Below are 17769 nucleotides of genomic sequence, written 5' to 3'. Positions count from 1 at the left end.
AAACTCATACACTCGGACAAAGCCTTACCAAAATATACTTCCCCAGTTGTATGTTTTCTTATGGAATTATATTTTGGGAGAATGTCTTTGTTCCCTTTACCCAGACCTGTATTTTGGGGAAACTTTTAAAATTTAAATTTATTGGGGTGACATTGGTTAATAATATCATATAGGTTCTAAGTGTACATTTCTATAATACATGTTCTATATATTGCATTGTGTGCAAAAAATTAATGCAACAAAGAGCTGGTTCTTTGAAAAGATTAATTAAAAGTAGACAAACCCCTGGCTAGACTCACTAAGAAATAAAGAGAAATGACTCATATAAACAAAATGAGAAATTAAAGAGAAGTTTCCACAGACATCACAGAAATACAAAGGATCATACTAGAATACTATGAAAAGACTATATGCCACCAAATTTAACAATCTTGAAGAAATGGTTAAGTTTCTAGAACTATATAACCTTTCTAGACTGAATAATGAATAATTAGAAAATCTAAATGGACCAATCAACAGTGAGGAAATTGAAACAACCATCAAAAACCTTCCAAAAAAATAAAAGTCCAGTACCAGATGGTTTCATTGGTGAATTTTACCAAATATTCAAAGAAGAAGTTATTCCCATCCTTCTCAAACTCTTCCAAAATATGGAAGGAGAGGCAATGCTTCCTAAGATATTTTATGAGGCCAACATAACCCTGATGCCAAAACCTTACAAGGATGACAAACAAAAAAGAAAACTTCAGACAAATATCTCTGATAGATACAGATGTAAAAATCCTAAACAAAATACTAGCAAATGAAATACAATATATTTTTAAAATAATATATCACTATCAAGTGGGGTTCATTCCAAAGGCACAAAGATGGTTCAACATATGCAAATCAATCAATGTGATTCACCAGATCAACAAAATAAAGGATACAAATCATATGGTCTTATCAATAGATGCAGAAAAAAAAACCATTTATAAAATACAATTATCCATATATGATTAAAACACCTAATAAAATAGGTACAGGAGGAATGTTCCTCAACATAATAAAGGCCATCTATAATAAACCCTTAGCTAATATCATACTCAATGGTGAAAAACTGAAAGCTTTTCTCCTAAAATTAGGACTACATTTTATATCTCTCAAGTGAGTTATCACTTCCTCTACCAGCTGTCCTTTAACAGCCTTCCCTAACCCAGCATTCACTCTTCTCACCTGAGTATAGGTGTCACACTGTATTATAATTGTCTGTTTTTGAAGCTATCGTCCTAATCAAGCTGCGAGCTACTTGAAGGGAAGTATCAGCTTCTCATTTTGTTGATTCTCTCATTTTATCCCAATTAAAATTTCAGACTATGAATTCTTAAGGAGCCTGGCCAGTGTCGTTCAGTGGTTGAGCATCGAACCAAGAGGTCATGGTTTGATACCTGGTCAGGGCGCGTGCTTGGGTTGTGGACTCATCCCCACTAGGGAGTGTGCAGGAGGCAGCCGATTGATGATTCTCTCTCATCATTGATGTTTATATCTCTGGCTCCCTCTCCCTGCCTCTCTCTGAAATTAATAAAAACACATTAAAAAACATATTAAGGAATCTATTTTGTTTTACTATTGCAAGGGTTATATATTAATAAAACATTTGCCAGTGTTAATCAGGAATAAAAGCATATGTAAATAAAAACAAAGTTAATAATTAATGCTATGATTTTTAAAAAGTAGCTTCAAAAGTAATCTGGGGATTTCAAGAAAGAGAAAAAATTTGACTGGGGAAATGGTCCAGTATGTGACCCAGTAAAAATAATGACAAAAGACGGTAGCCAGAATTTGCATATCTTCTGGGTTGTGATTTGGTGGTGACGGAAGCCAAATCAGAAGTTGGATCAGGTTGCTGCCATGACTGCTCAGCAGGTGCTCGCTAAATAGGCAAAGGGTTGAGGGCAAAATAAGATTAGGGCAAGACATGTACTATGATAGATGACCCAAACTCAGTCTAATCTAGGTTTTTTCCCCCCAATATATTTTTAATTGATTTTTTTAGAGAGAGAGGAAAAGAGAGGGAGATATAGGAACATCAATGAGAAACATCTGCATCCTGAATGGGAATCAAGCTTGCAACCCGGGCATGTGCCCTGACTGGGAATTGGACCTGCGACCTCTTGGTTCCTGGGTCAACCACTGAGCCACACCAACCGGGCTCTTATCTAGTTTAAATTCTTCTTTCTTTTGGAAAACAAGGACTGCCAAGTGAATACTGGAAACTGGAGAATGAAAAGTTTTTTCTCATACCACTTAGCTCAGTTTTAATAGCTGTTTAAATTGGACTAGATTTAACAGTAATTCTTAAAAAGTTGGTGTGCATGAGGAAAATGAAAAATGTGTGGCATCTGTGGCTTAGACAATGTTAAAAATTTGCCCCTTTTCAGACCGGATCTAGTTTTTGTCTGATTCATCATGACCATGGGACCTTATCTAGAGCTGATGTTCTATGAAATTGCTTGTACTTAACAAGGGGATACCTAGTACCAGGCCACAGCCTGACTGTCACGGGCTATTCTCTCTTTCTCATGAAAAATTCCTATTTCAGTAATTAAACCTACTTTCATGAAATCTACTTTCTACTACTCTGGTGGTAAAATTTTAAGAGAATTCCCTTGTAATTTTCTCCCTAAACACTATGGAATGCTCAATAATTTGAGTATTTTAACACAAAAGTTCATTCCTCTTATGCTAGCATTTTGATGAGCAACAAGAACCACAAGAGGAAATCTCCTGTGTATAATAACTATAAAGAGCACAAATTGTTTAGGGAATTAATTAACTTTTTACACTTATAGTATAAAAAGTAATTTACATAAGTGAAAAATATATATCATTGGCATATACACTGAGTGGCCAGATTATTCTGATCTCTGAATGCATAATAATCTGGCCACTCAGTGTATATCCTATATAATAAAAGGTTAATATGCAAATTATCCCCTCGACCAGGAGTTTGACCAGCAGGCAGGCCGGCCAACCGCCCATGTCCCCTCTCCCTGGCCAGGCTGGCCAGACCCCACCCATGCATGAATTTATGCACCGGGCCTCTAATACACACACACACACACACACACACACACACACACACACACACACACTGAGTGGCCAGATTATTGTGTGTTCAGAGATCATAATAATCTGGCCACTCAGTGTATAAAATATAGAGAATAAAATTTTAATTTTACTTAGTAAAAGTTACTTGCAAATTAAGAGCTCTTTTCACTTACTACATAGAGAAAGATCTTAATCAGAGATTATGAAGAATATTTTAATTGGAAATTATTATAAGTAAACATATTTCTGGAAATATTCACCTAAATTGAAATTAAGTTAAAAATATATAGTAAACATTTTACTGAGATGTTCTAGATGAATTTAAAATGACTATAAACATTGACAAATTTCCATGCTTATAATTTGCTTTGTAACTTGTTATTATAAGTCTGTAAAGGAGATGCTATAGGGTAGGAAATGGGAGAGGAGGAGATGATATAAGACTATATATTAAGCTTGATTCCATAAAATACACACAGAAAAAAAAATGTTTTTTTTCATAATGTAATATTTAAGACACTTTGAATATTGTTAAATATACCACTTTCTTTGATTTCTATATGATTTCTATACACACACATACACACACACACACACACACACACACACACACACTAGAGGCCTGGTGCAGGAAATTGGTGCACTGAGGGGGTGTCCCTCAGCCAAGCCTGCACCCTCTCCAATCTGGGACCCCTCAGGGGATGTCTGACTGTCAGCTTAGACATCCCTCTCACAATCTGGGACTGCTGGCTCCCAACCTCTCACCTGATCGCCCCTAACCACTCCCCTGATAGCCTGATCGATACCTAACTGCTCCCCTGCTGGCCTGATTGCCCCCAACTGCCCTCCCTTGCAGGCCTGGTTGTCCCCAACTGCCCTCCCCTGCAGGCCTGGTCACCTCCCCCTGCCCTAACACTGCCGCCCAGTCACCCCTAACTGCCCTCCCCTGCAGGACCTGTTGCCCCCAACTGCCCTGCCCTGCTGGCCTGGTCGCCTCCAACTTCCCTCCTCTGCTGGCCTGATCGCCCACAACTACCTTCCCCTGCTGGCCATCTTTGACCACATGGGGGCAGCCATCTTGTGCAAAGACGTGAGGGTCAATTTGCATATTACCTCTTTATTATATAGGATATATATATATATCCTTTGTAAACATGAGCTGCAAATAAATTTAAGGTTTCAGTCCCATATATAAGATTAAGTTTCTCCATTACTAAGTTTCTCCAATTAAGTCTTAAAATATATAAAGGCAATACAAACGATAGTGTGATTTGTTTTCAAATCACTTCATCATATTATCTTGTTAATAAACGTAAGTTATTCTGTTTGAACTTTATAGAATTTACCCTTTAGTTACCTTTGAAAATATGATCTAAAAACATGAAAATTTTTTCACTTTCTCCTTAAGGTTTATGCTTTTGCCTGAATCCATTTTATCTTTCCAAAACAGGAAAACATGTAGTTCTGTTTTATTGAGCCAGGTATAATAATTCACTGAACAGGAAACTAAAATTAAGAGGTTAAAACTACAGTTAAACATCTTAACTTTTAATTGAACAACAAGGCTTACTTTATTTTTACAATGTAGATAAGCATCATGGATCTAGGTGATGTGGTTTCATTCAGGTCTTTACAACCAATGGCAGCAATTTGGACCTTTAATGTGAATGATTCAATAGTTTAATTACAGTAGAATCCTGATAAATAACTTAATTTCTTATTAACAATAATAAAAGAAGAAGAACATCAAAAATATTAAAATATCCATTAGTTACTTGGAAATTACTATTCTTGGAATCTATTTTTCATTTTATGGGGGTTCAAATTTGCATAATATGTATATAATGACGTGTATTTTTTAATATTACTGTGTGGAACTTTGTTACAGATGAACATTTGTTACTGCTTTTTGTGATGGTAAAAAGGAGAATTTTGTGTGCTCATTTTAGCAGCAGGCACTTATGTGAAATAGAAATAAAAGGGGATTAGGATTAATCAGTTTTATTACCTGAAATATTTCCTGCACTTGATGTGTTTCTGAGAAGTTTATACACATCAAATATATTTTAAAATAGTTGTATGTTCATTAGATTTCACATGTAAGTGAGATCATGTGATATTTTTTTATTTCTTTGACTTATTTCATGTAGCATAATGTTCTCCAGGTCCATCCATGCTGTTGCAAAGGGTAAGAGATCCATATTTTTTTTTTACAGAACATAGTATTTCATTGTGTAAATATACCACAGCTTTTTTATCCACTCATCTACTGATGGGCATTTGAGCAGTTTTCAGATTTAGCTATTGTAAATAAACACTGCTATGAACATAGGGGTGCATATATTCTCTCTTTGTTCTATACCTCTTTAAACTGTCATAATGCACTTATATTTTATACACCCACTGGCCATGAAAGATAAATTATATGTTCACCAAAAGGCAGGTTCATATAATTATTTTATTCATTGCTCCTTCCTGACGAGGTCCTTCTTTAACTGAGTCCAGTTACTGACATTAAGTAAATCTAATGATCACAGTCTTCGCTTATGGGTCCCTGGCCCTTTGGAGTGGAACCCTGTCTTTGTTCCCTGTCCTCATCCCCTTCATCTTTCCTCCAACCCTGTGACCTGGAAGTGCTGCTCTGATTCTGCACTGCCTTGGGGGCCAAATCCCAGCTGGAATGAGAAGTGGGGGAAATGAGAAATTAGAAGATGTAATACTTCCTAATACCAACTGAAGTCTGTGCTTGCCTTTGCTACCTGGTCTGCTATTTGTTAGCTTTTTACTCAAGCTGTTACTTCAAACAGAGCCAATAATAGAAGTGCCAACTTCCCAGTGCCCTTTGGCCTTTCGTGGTTTTCTTTCTGCTGTTACTGGAACTGTCGCTTTAGTTCTTAATCCAATTTTCATTACTTCTCCTTTTTCTACCACTGCTGTTATGTCCCAGAGTACCATCAAAAAAGTTTAGCAAAAGCATTTCTCCCACTTACAATAATGACTCTTACGGCTTGCTTCTCAACTTCACAGCGGTCTGGGCCATAGCTGCCACCATAAACTGCAAGTACTTCCCCACTAATCAAGCTCTGCCTAGAATAAGCCCACCTGCTCTTCATCAGGCAAAATGCAAATTTTGGTTTATAACCTTATGTCTTGCCAGTACTATTTTATTAGACTTCCATGTAGACTCTCATCCCAATTTATTGCTCTTAATATGACCTTTTAAAAGTGAAAACTCTTATCTTGTTACTTCCCGTATTCAATTACTTAATGATTCTATTGTGCTTACAGAATAAATTTAAGTTCCTTATAATATCATGAAAGAGGCTTCAAAATCTGGTCTCTGGACATTTTTCTTATTCTTTGCTACTTCCCTAAAAACAATTTTTGTGATTTTTGCAAATGTATTATTTCTCCCTGCCTCTGCATCTATTCATGCTGGTTTTTGTTGTTGTTTTTTGGTTTTTTGGTTTTTTTGTTTGCTGTACTGACCTTGCCTCCTCTTGTTTGATTAGATAGTATCTATTCATCAATTGAAACCCTTCCATTATTTATGGTCTATCTTCTCTCAACAAAACAACTATTAAAGACAATATTTTATTAATCTTTGTATCCTAGTGCCAAGCTCAAAGTCTGAATATAGTCAATGGTTAATAAGTGTTTAAATGAATGAGTTGACAAATACCTTTTCTCCCATTTAGCCTGAATTTTGGAATTGTCTTTACTTCTACTCTTTATAATGTCTTCCCCCACCCCACCCCACCCCACCCCCAAAAAAAACAACAACAACAACAACAAAACTTAGGGAGAAAACTTCATGAAAACTCTTGGAGTTTTCCCTTATAGCAGTTCCCAAGTATAAAAATTATAGGCTATATGGCATTGGATAGACCTGAATTCAAGTACTACATATTAGTTTTGTGACCCTGAATAAATTATTAACTGCTCTATGTCTCAGTTTTCCCATCTATAAAATGGGTGCAAAAATTATCTATGGTTAATACTTTAAAAAAGTGTTGACAAAAGAATGACCTGCCTAAGAAAAAGTCTTATAAGAGTTTATTTGAGCCAAACTGATGATAGTTGCTAGGAAGCAAAATCTCAAAGTATTGAGCTATTTCTCAAAAGAATGGCAGTTTTGCAGCTTGTTTTATACATTAGAATCAAAGGAGGAGCCATGGTAGATTGGTGACAGATTAGGAAGGTCAGAGAAAGCCAAGTGGGGGAAATCTCTGAGACTGGATAAAAAACTAAACGGAGAGACACATACTTCTCTTACATTGGTGGGTGCAGGATAGTTAATAATGAACATTTATAGCACATACAGATACTATATGGGCAACAGGGTAACAATGTGGTCTTTTGCTCTGGAAAAGATTACTCTGACATTTCAGAGGTATGTTATCTTAGATGCACAAAGACAAAGTAAAATTGCAAAAGATTGACCTTTGTCAAAGAAGGGGCAGGCCTAAGACTTGACTCTCCACCATGACTCACTTTTAATTAGGAATTTTTATATCCAGACCACCTTGTGTGGTGACTGGTCTCTGGGTTTGTAAGGCGCACTCTCCAGGCTTCCCCTATGCTTGCCAGGTTTAGTATGTGGCCCCTTTTGTTTCCACAGAGCCACACTGTAAGTGAACAATTTGGAACTGTTTCCTCATCTGATAAATCATTGAGACCAAGTGATTTTTAATATCCCTCTCAGACTTCAGAATCAGGAGACATGAGCTTGATCCCTGTTCTCTTACTCTCTGTGACACTGAGAAAGTAACTTTTAATGTCATCTCTGCTTTTTAGATAAAATGGGAAGTCGTACCAGATAATCTATAAAGTATCTTCCAATTGAAGTTTACTTGATCATCTGCTATCTGAATCTATGACTCTATTTGCTTTCTTTTGTATATACTATTACACTAAAGTTTCCCATGTATGTTTTTAAAAATATTGATGAAGATAATTTTAACAGGGCTATGTGTTCTAGATTTTATAGTGGAGGTGACTGGGAGCTAGTATGCAACTGGTTATAATGAATTGTTGATCAAACTACCAACAAAGATGTAAATGTGTGTGTGTTGATTTTCTGATGTACAGAATTACACAGCCACTGTTTATAAAGACTTCAATAAAATTTTTAGACTAAACAGGAATTATGTCAGCGAAATAGCAGTTCCAAAAATTTCTAGTGCCCATTCCCTCCTAAAAGCATTAATTTGAACAACTACCCATGTATGAAAATACCTTCATAAGAGCTGAGGATTCTAGGTGAGGAATTATGGTAACTGGCTGAGTGAATGTTTTTTGTGTTTTCTTGGTAGAGATTTTGAAATTACATAGTGGATGGCCTCAATCTTTTCAGTAAAGTAGAAAATAATATCTTGAAAAGATAGGTTTTCAGGGAAATGCTTTAGAAAATAAAGGAAGTTCACTTCAGCAAAACTAAGTGCAGAGTGACAAGATAAAAAAAAAAGTAAAGGGTTGGTAAGCAGCTATTGAGCCAACTCAATACAAATATAATCTTGTTTAAAAATGTATTTGAATATCAAATTAATGTTTGTTATTGAAAAACCAAATAGTATCTTGTTTAAAGTATTACAAATAGTAGTACATATGTTTCCTTTTTTTTTTCCCAATTGACCTTCCCACAGCCTCCTCTACCCCCGGCACATGCCCTCACCCCCCTTCCAGTGTCTTGCGTCCATTCAAATAGTATCTTAAAGTTTAAAGAAAATTAAAAGACAGTTGCTTTATTTTCCCTACCTTCTCCCATTCCCATGTCCCTTTCCAGGAGAAAATACTCTGAATTATTTCTAGATAACATACTTACAGTGCTATTCTTTGATATGTAAAATTTGTTTAGTTTTACATGTTAGCCTAATATTTCCTCCTGTGGAAGAAAGTATCCAGCTTTTATAGTTCCACAAGCAATACCACTTCATCCATTCCACCTACCATCTTCACAATGATTTTCTTCTCCCAACTCAATCAATGTAATTCCTTTTTTTAAAAAAATAATATTGACCACTTACATTATTATTATAAAGTTTCTAAACAGCAGAGCCATGAAGTATATAATGAGTGTGTGTGTTTTTTTTTGGAATAACTTATTTTTTCCCTGGTGATGATAATTGCTTCCTTAAGTCCTCGTCCTCCTGATAATAATTGGTTTGTTTCCTAAGTCCATGACATGTTTGTTACCATGAAATTTCCTTTCACCTTCTTCCTGGAAATTCCCTTTTAGTTATCAGATCCACTATTCCTCAATTCTCTGAGCAATTATATAATATCTTGGTTTGCTTCCTTGTTTTAATGAAGTTTATATTTTGAGAGCTCTTTGAGATTCCTAAGAAAGGGTAAAATTTAGGATTTACATTAGTATTAAAATGTCTTTATCCTCATTCTTAAAATTTTGTGTGCACATAGAATAATAGTTGAAAATCATTTCCCCTCAGATTTTTTAAGAGATTGCTCATTTGATTTCTAAATTCCCAGTGTTGCTATCAAAGTTGTTTGTTTGTGGGTTGGGTTTTTTTTATTTTTTATTTTCTGATTTGGATGAGACATTACTCACAAGCCCATCAAAGACTTTTAAGGTTTTCTGTTCATTCTAAAGACTGGCAGATAGGCCATGGTCTGTAGCTGGGTGGCATCTTGTCTCTTCAGTTCATGGGCTGCGCTCTATCCACTGAGCCAAACCATCTAGGGTATGAACTCTATTCGTATTTCCCCATTTTGTTCTGGTTCTTACTCTTTTTTCTGTCAAAATCCCATCATGTGGATGTTGCAACTACCAGCCTTGTGTTGTTCTAAAGGCTCCCCTGAACTGTAATGCTATTGCCCAGATGGCCCAGCTGTTCTCCTGATGATGTTATTTCTACAATCCTTTTTGTTTAAGTGTTTTAAATTATGTCATGGTTTTCTGTTTTCCTAGTTTTATGATGTAATATCTTCTCGTAGTTGTCTGAAAACATTAGTCAGAAAAATATTCAGTGTTTTTATCACCTTTTCTTATATTTGTTCTTATTGTTTGCTTATTTGTTTTTAATTTTTTTCTTGCATGTCAGAGGTGTTGCTGAAATGTTTGCTAATTGTTCACTTATGTTTAAATTGTGGCCAATGACTACAATCTCATTCTAGAGCTGCATTGCCCTAGGTGACTATTGAGAATTTGAAATGAAGTAAGTCCACATTGAGATGTGCAATGAGAGTAAATGAAAAATCAGACTTCTAAGACTTTGCATGAAAGAAAGTAAAATATCTCACTAGTAATTTTATATTGATTGAAATGATAGTCTTTATGATATTGGGCTAAAGAATATGTAATATCAGATGTATTTGTTTTTTTAATATGGCTACTGTACATTTCAAAAGTCTATATAACATGAGGCTCTTGTTTTACCTCTATTGAACATTACTGCTCTAGAATGACCAGATAAGGTCATGACCATTTCAGTATCCTCCCTCACTACCCTACACCATAAAAAAAGGGAGCATCAACAAGTCTTTTCTCTTGCTCTGGTCAGTTCCCCCATAAAGGAATACTGGAATCTCTTGCTTGCTAGAGTTCTGGAAGTGGCAGTGTAATACTTTAAACAATAAAATAATTTTTTTTTTAAAAAAGGTATCTGTATGTTCATTTTCAGGTAAACGTATTTCAGCACAGATTGGATCTACCTCATCCCCCAACTTGGCCTCCAACACCCTACCTTTTGACACGTGAGGAAGGAGCAGGCAGGCTGTGTAGAGTATAGAGGGAGAGGATCTAAGGCTTAGGTCTTCTAAAGGTATTCAACCAAGCTAGACCCCACGCTATTAGTTCTTGGCCCTAGCTCAGATTATATAGAAGGTTAATTTTTACTTCTCATAATCTTTCTGCTCTAGACTTATATGTTTAGAATCTGACACTTTATTGTCTGCTGAGCAGTTATCATAAGCCCATTTGCTTTCTGAATATTGGCTTGTTTTCTGTACTCGCTCACTTAAATCTTTGACCTGAACATGTGTTCCAAGTTTTTATAACTTCTACTAGAGGCCCAGTGCACGAATTGGGCATGGGTGGGGTCCCTCGGCCTGGTGGCGATCAGGGCCAATGGGGGCCGTCTCACCCAGTCCCAATAGGGACTGATCGGGGCTGGCCAGCCATGGGAAGTTGGCTGTGGGAGCGCACTGACCACCAGGGGACAGCTCCTGCACAGTGGCCCCCTGATGGTCAGTGCGTGTCATAGTTACTGGCTAGTTGTCCGGTCGTCTGTTCGTATGGTCATAATGGTCACTTAGGCTTTTATATATGTAGATTACTTCAATTTCAATGAGATTTCAGGTGCAAAATGTATTCAGTCTGCTATGTTTAACCAGAGGTCTTGGTCATGATTTTAACCTTCAAATTATCTCGCCATTTCCTTCTCCAATGTGTTTGGCCAGATTATGCACAGTCATTTAAGGCTCCTGTAGATATACTTCCCTGTACTTATAGATATGAACCTTCATGTCAAACCAGGCTTAGGTTGTTCACATGCCTTTTTTTCCAACCATACCAATTACAGTGATAAATGCTTTATGTGATGACCTACTTTTATTTGCTGTGAATCCTACTTTCTTTTACTCATTTATATTCAACTAACCTAGGGAAGATTAAGTATCTAAGATTTCTGTGAACATATTCTTAAGATTTCAGTCCCCAGGGATCTCTGAGCTAAACTTCAGTCATGTGTTTATTTCCCATAATTTATAGTTTTTGTAATATGATAAAATAATAGTATGAGGTATCAATCCTTGTGGCTTTGTCCCTCCCACCCTTTCCATTCTTCGTTTGGACTACAAGAAGTGAAGCCGCAACTAGAGGAAGGACTTCATTAGAGAGAAGAAAAAGAAAAAAAACAAAAGTGACATTATGTTATTACTCAGGTTAATAAAGATTTGGAAAGCACTTATGATGAACACAAAACAGTTGTTCTCTGCACAACCCCAAAATAAATTAAGCTTGGATAGGAGTGGGAACACAGGAGCTTAAATGCCAATGAATCCCAGAGAGAACTGTCATCTGCCCTGCAGCAGATTCATTCATTCAGAGGCAAGTCTGAGGATCTCAGAGCAGAGGTGTCACTCAGAGAGAATAAGCCTCCAAAAACATCCCATCAATCATGGCAGCAGGGCAGTGAAGTATCCTGGGCTCTGTGTGGTGCATAGGCAGATTTTAGAATCAGATTCGTGGAGCCCCTTGGACCCTAACACTGTGCTTAAGGCCCCTGGAGGTTGTGAAAGTAAGCTGAGAAAAAGGGAGCCCTCATCTGTGAAGTGAGCATGGCCAGGACAAGGGCAAGGCATAGCCTGAGTTGAGAAAGGGTATACTCAGTATTCTTCTATCCTCTCTGACTATAACACCTATTCAGAAAAATACAATTGAGTTTTAATCTGAAATGATTGAGAAACACACAAAAGAAATGGACATTTCTTTCGATGAATTTGTGAAATATGCTGGATCGGACAGAATAGAGGTTTGAGGTAAAAGTACAGTTTAGAAAAATAAAATTTATTATATATTTCCCTGAGTTTGTAACTGTGAAACTCACTTCCTTTTCAGTAATGTTCAGCCATTCCCAATGTCCAACTATGATAGTTCTCGCCAAGGTGTTCTAGATTAATGTATTTCACATTCCCTTTGTCAGGATAGACAATTATGTTTCCTGGAATGATGTAAACTTGCACTTGCTTTTTATTTTTGAACTTTGATTTGCTTTTGAAGCCTTAACATGTAACATTTTCTCTTGTTAAAGAAAATATCCTGCCAAAACCGGTTTGGCTCAGTGGATAGAGCGTTGGCCTGCGGACTCAAGGGTCCCAGGTTCGATTCCGGTCAAGGGCATGTACCTTGGTTGCGGGCAAATCCCTAGTAGGGGGTGTGCAAGAGGCAGCTGATCGATGTTTCTCTCTCATCGATGTTTCTAACTCTCTATCCCTCTCTCTTCCTCTCCGTAAAAAATCAATAAAATATATTAAAAAAAAAAGAAAATATCCTTCTGGGTGGTAGGAGAGCCTGTGCCATTTCTATGGTCTTTATTTTGAGTTTGTTACATATGCACACACACACACACACACACACGCAACTGAGCAAATAACAGTGTTATCATGTTGGTACGTCAGCCCAATATTTTTAAATGAATGCTTTGGAGAAGAGCTAGCATTTTAGAAGCTAATAATTAGTTCTTAATATTTATTACTTTCTAAGTACATATATGTTACTCCATATATTAAGATACTTTTATTGGTGTACTCTGTTGCTTGCAGACAAAAGCTTCACAATTGATTGAACCATAGCTGAGCTCTGACCCTGAACAATTTACTTACCCTCTCAGTTCTTTTGCCTCTCAGTATTTTGCTGCTCTTGCCATTTGTAATGTTAGGAAACAATAATACTTACCTCAAATGGCTGTCATGAAGATTAATTTAAATAATCCACATAAAGTTCTCAGAATGATGTCTGGCCTGTGGTAAGTACCCTCAGTGTTAGCCATTACCATAACATGGCACAATGTGGGCTTTTAAAAACATGTGCTTCAGCCCTAACCAGTTTGGCTCAGTGTATAGAGAGTCAGCCTGCGGACTGAAGGGTTCTAGGTTTGATTCTGGTCAAGGGCATGTACCTTGGTTGTGAGCACATCCCCAGTAGGGGGTGTGCAGGAGGCAGCTGATCGATGTTTCTCTCTCATCGATGTTTCTAACTCTCTATCCCTCTCCCTTCCTCTCTGTAAAAAATCAATAAAATATATTTTTAAAGAACAATAACAAAAAACACACATGTGCTTCTGATAAGATTATCATTTCATAAACTAAATACGAAGTGATATTATAAGGAAAAACAATGGTGATGTGACTATTTTAAAAGTCAGTCAACACACTATAAAACTATGTCCCCTGCCCTTTAATGAACTTGTGAAATATGCTGGATCGGACAGAATAGAGGAAATAAGCGCAATGAATTTTAAAAATACTCACTTAGCCTAAATAAGGAAGCATCACAAGATACCATTTTGGGTGGTGTTTACAATTAGCTTTCAATCATGATTTGCCCAGTTGTCTCATTCTGGGAGGTTGTCTATATAGCTGAACATTTCTTTGTGGGTTTCTGTGGTGAAGCTCAGTGAAATTCAGGCAAAGAGGAGTCCAGTCCTGCCCGCAGGAACTTTGGGAGTTACCTATTTGACAGAGGAGAGCAGGACTCTTGTTCTTATTACCTAATCCAGTTGAGCAATAGCGAAGAGGGAGAGCCTCTGGGACAGACTGTCTGACAGAAGCCAGAGAGAGGCTGACACACACAGTCTGCTGTCCTCACGTTGTCTCTGCGTCTGCTAAGGTTAGTGAACTTGGAAATGAATATGACTAAAAATCATTATGCTGAGGTGGCACCTGCAGGGTAGATTTTAAAACAAGTGACCTGGGATTGTTAAAAGACTTTTAAAGTGAGGGGAATAAAGGAGATTAGAGGAAAATCAGTCCTTCTTAAAAGCCAACTTCCATGACATAGTGCTACTATATCATGTGCTACTATATCATATATATATATATATATATATATATATATATATATAGATAGATAGGTTATCCATATTTTAGGAACATTTTAATAGTGAATGATAGGAGGACAAAGAAATTCTTATTTAAAAATATTTTCCTCTGGACTTTCAAATGGAAATAAATTTTCCCTACATTTAATTTATTTAAATAAAAATGCATTACTTAGGTTTTATCTCATGTGAATTAGTATTTATACAACCTCAGGTTTGTTATTTCCTTAGGCCTGAACGTGAATGTTTGCTTTCTCTAAGCCCTAACATTCACAGTAGGATGATACGTTTTATCCATACAAAGAATCTTCATTATTTTCAAGTAAAAAATATTTTTATAATAGTCAATATATTTCCCTCATTTCCTAAATTTAAATGAGCCTTTCTTTATCTATAAAAGTACCAAATAACAAAACATAGATACTCGTAAAATTTACCCAGCATGTTTTTCTTCTTTTTTTTTTTTACTCTTATGTATAATTTTTATACTGCAAAGCAAAAGTTTTAGTTGTTCCTTGTGCTTCTTTATATGAGCAAAGTTATAACTTTTGGCAATTTGATATCAATTTCTTTTAAATTCTAAAGTAAAACTGCTTTTTCCTTCCTTTAACACTTCCTGAACATAGCAGGCTCTCAGATAATTTGTGATGAATTTTCTCTCAACTTATTTGACCTTGCTGAAACAACTCTTTGTTTTTCTTCTTTGAAGTCACTGGCTTCTGGTAGAAATTGCTATCTTTCTAAGTACAGAGCAATGTCCTCTGCCAGTACCCCTTCTTAGTATTGGTCAATACGTGGACATAATCTCAAACTTATGCTTGACGAAGGAGACGAAGGAGACGGAATAGTGGTTCATTCCTCCATGAAGCTTGTCATTTCTCCCTCTAAAACCTCCCCCCTCTGTAGATCTTCTGCCATACCACAAACCTTCCATTAGAACATCTATTCTACTATTTTAAAATAATTTTATATATGTCTATATAAACTATCACTCCATGAAGTTGGGGTTTTATTTTATTTATTTTCATATCTCTGGGCCTAGAAATATTCAGCTTATGAAGAATAGCTTATTAAATAATTGTGTGAGTAAATGTGTTGTTTTAACTATAATCTGTGTAAAAAGTTAAAGAAGAATAGCTTATTAAATAATTGTGTGAGTAAATGTGTTGTTTTAACTATAATCTGTGTAAAAAGTAATGAAAATAATTCTAAAACATCAACATAGCAAAAAAAAAAACGCATCTGCTGAGAGAGTTATATTGACGAAAGATAAGGTTTTAGGTTCAGGTGAGAAAATGCTTGTACTTAATCATGTATCCTTATGTCTTCTGACTAATCTTTGATATTACTTGTCGCCTGGATGCATAAATTCAAGGTCACCTACTTCATACTAACTCTGGAAGTCTTATCACTTACCTAATTTTCCCTGTGTCATTTATATTCTCTATAGAAATGTGGCTAGTAATACCTTATTATAAATGATTTTTTGGTAACTTAACTAATGACAAATGGAAGAATTTCAGTATGACACCTGATCTATGTTATTATGTTAAGAAATATTTGTCCTCTTCCTTATCCTTTCCTAGAACTTTTCAAGTTGCCTTACATGCAGGGAAGAAACATAATATTTTAATCAAATAGAAATATTATATTTTTATATATAATTTAAATTAATTTTTAAAAAATTATTCATGATTCCTTTTTTCTTTTTTCATTACCATTTATCCCTCTATGACCTCTCCCACCTCAAAAATATTGAAAATAAAACAAAATTAGGAAAGTCAAAAGAGCACTGTAATCAGAATAGTTTTAAAAAATTAACTTTACTCTAGTAACAGGGTACAGTTAATGGGAATCAAAAAGAGGTGTAAATTATTCCAATTATCCAGGACCTTACTATTAACTTGACTAACATTACTGAAGGAGAAAAATAATATGCACACAAAAATAAGGCAATATTTTAACAAATATCAGTCCAGAACCTTAGAAAAGATATGCAAAAAAGGATATAAATGAAAAAAAAATAGAACCATAAGGAGAAAAAGAAAGTCGTATTCTGGAAGAGGTTATTTTTTTTTTAATTCTTTTTCCAGAAATATAATCAATATTTATTGTTTTTTAGAAAGTCCTTTTAGGCATTACAAATGTAAAGCTATGGTAATCCTGCTATAGATAAACAAAAACAAAACTTAGTTCACTGAGTTCCTAGATTGTCTTTGAATGGACCCCATCTGAGCTTCAGGCAAGAGAGATCTGGCTCATAGCATTGCCCTCATCTCTCATAACCATTAAGGCAATGTAGAACAAGAATTCCCAGCTATCTAGATATCTAAACCCTCATCTTTTAAATGATCAGGACTTGCTGATTCCTAAGATTCCTTCCATTTCTGCCATATAAAGGTCATGAACAAGAGAAAAAAATGTATCATACATAGAAGTGGGTGAAAGGTCTTTGAACTCAGAGTCACAGCTATTTATATCTGAATAAATGTGGATGTCCTTCGAGCCCAAGAGACTTTGTGGTTTTCTGCTTCGAATCTTTATGTGGAATTGTTCTCTGTGGGTGAGTTGCATCCCTAGTATGTGAGTTCCTTGAAAGTATGCTTTGCTAAACTATCCATGTCAATTTGGGCACATACTATTATTGGGTTCTCTTAGTAAAAATTGGTAGCTTTCAATAACTAACAGTAGGAGAGGTATAGCTCTTCTCCCCAAAACAGGTACAGTAAAAGCCTTCTCTAATTGGCTTCTGACTGAAACAGTTGAGTAAAAAGAGGAAACCCACCTGTTCTTTATGCTCCTTGAAGTCCCAGCTCCCTGTACTTTTAGGTGTCCCAGTAGTTCTTGCATGGAGGATTCATCAGAGGCACACACTTAGAATTCTAACTATCCAGCTAACTATCTAGTCATGGTCAGGCAACTAGGAATGCCCTGAAATCAAAAGCTAGTCAATTTTTGAATTGCACTTGGTGGGTTGTTATAGCCTGTGATGTAAGGGTAAGGAGTTATCCAGTGTGGCGAGCCGGCACGGCCATGCCATACTCAGCCCCACATTGGGCGCCTTATGTGCCGCGCCAGCTCAGCCAGGTTCGATGACCCTGAGAGGGGCGGTGAAGGATTG

The sequence above is a fragment of the Cnephaeus nilssonii genome (genome assembly GCF_951640355.1).
Source record: "Cnephaeus nilssonii genome assembly, chromosome: 12".
Taxonomy (NCBI): Eukaryota; Metazoa; Chordata; class Mammalia; order Chiroptera; family Vespertilionidae; genus Cnephaeus; species Cnephaeus nilssonii.
This window is presented reverse-complemented; position numbering follows the sequence as displayed.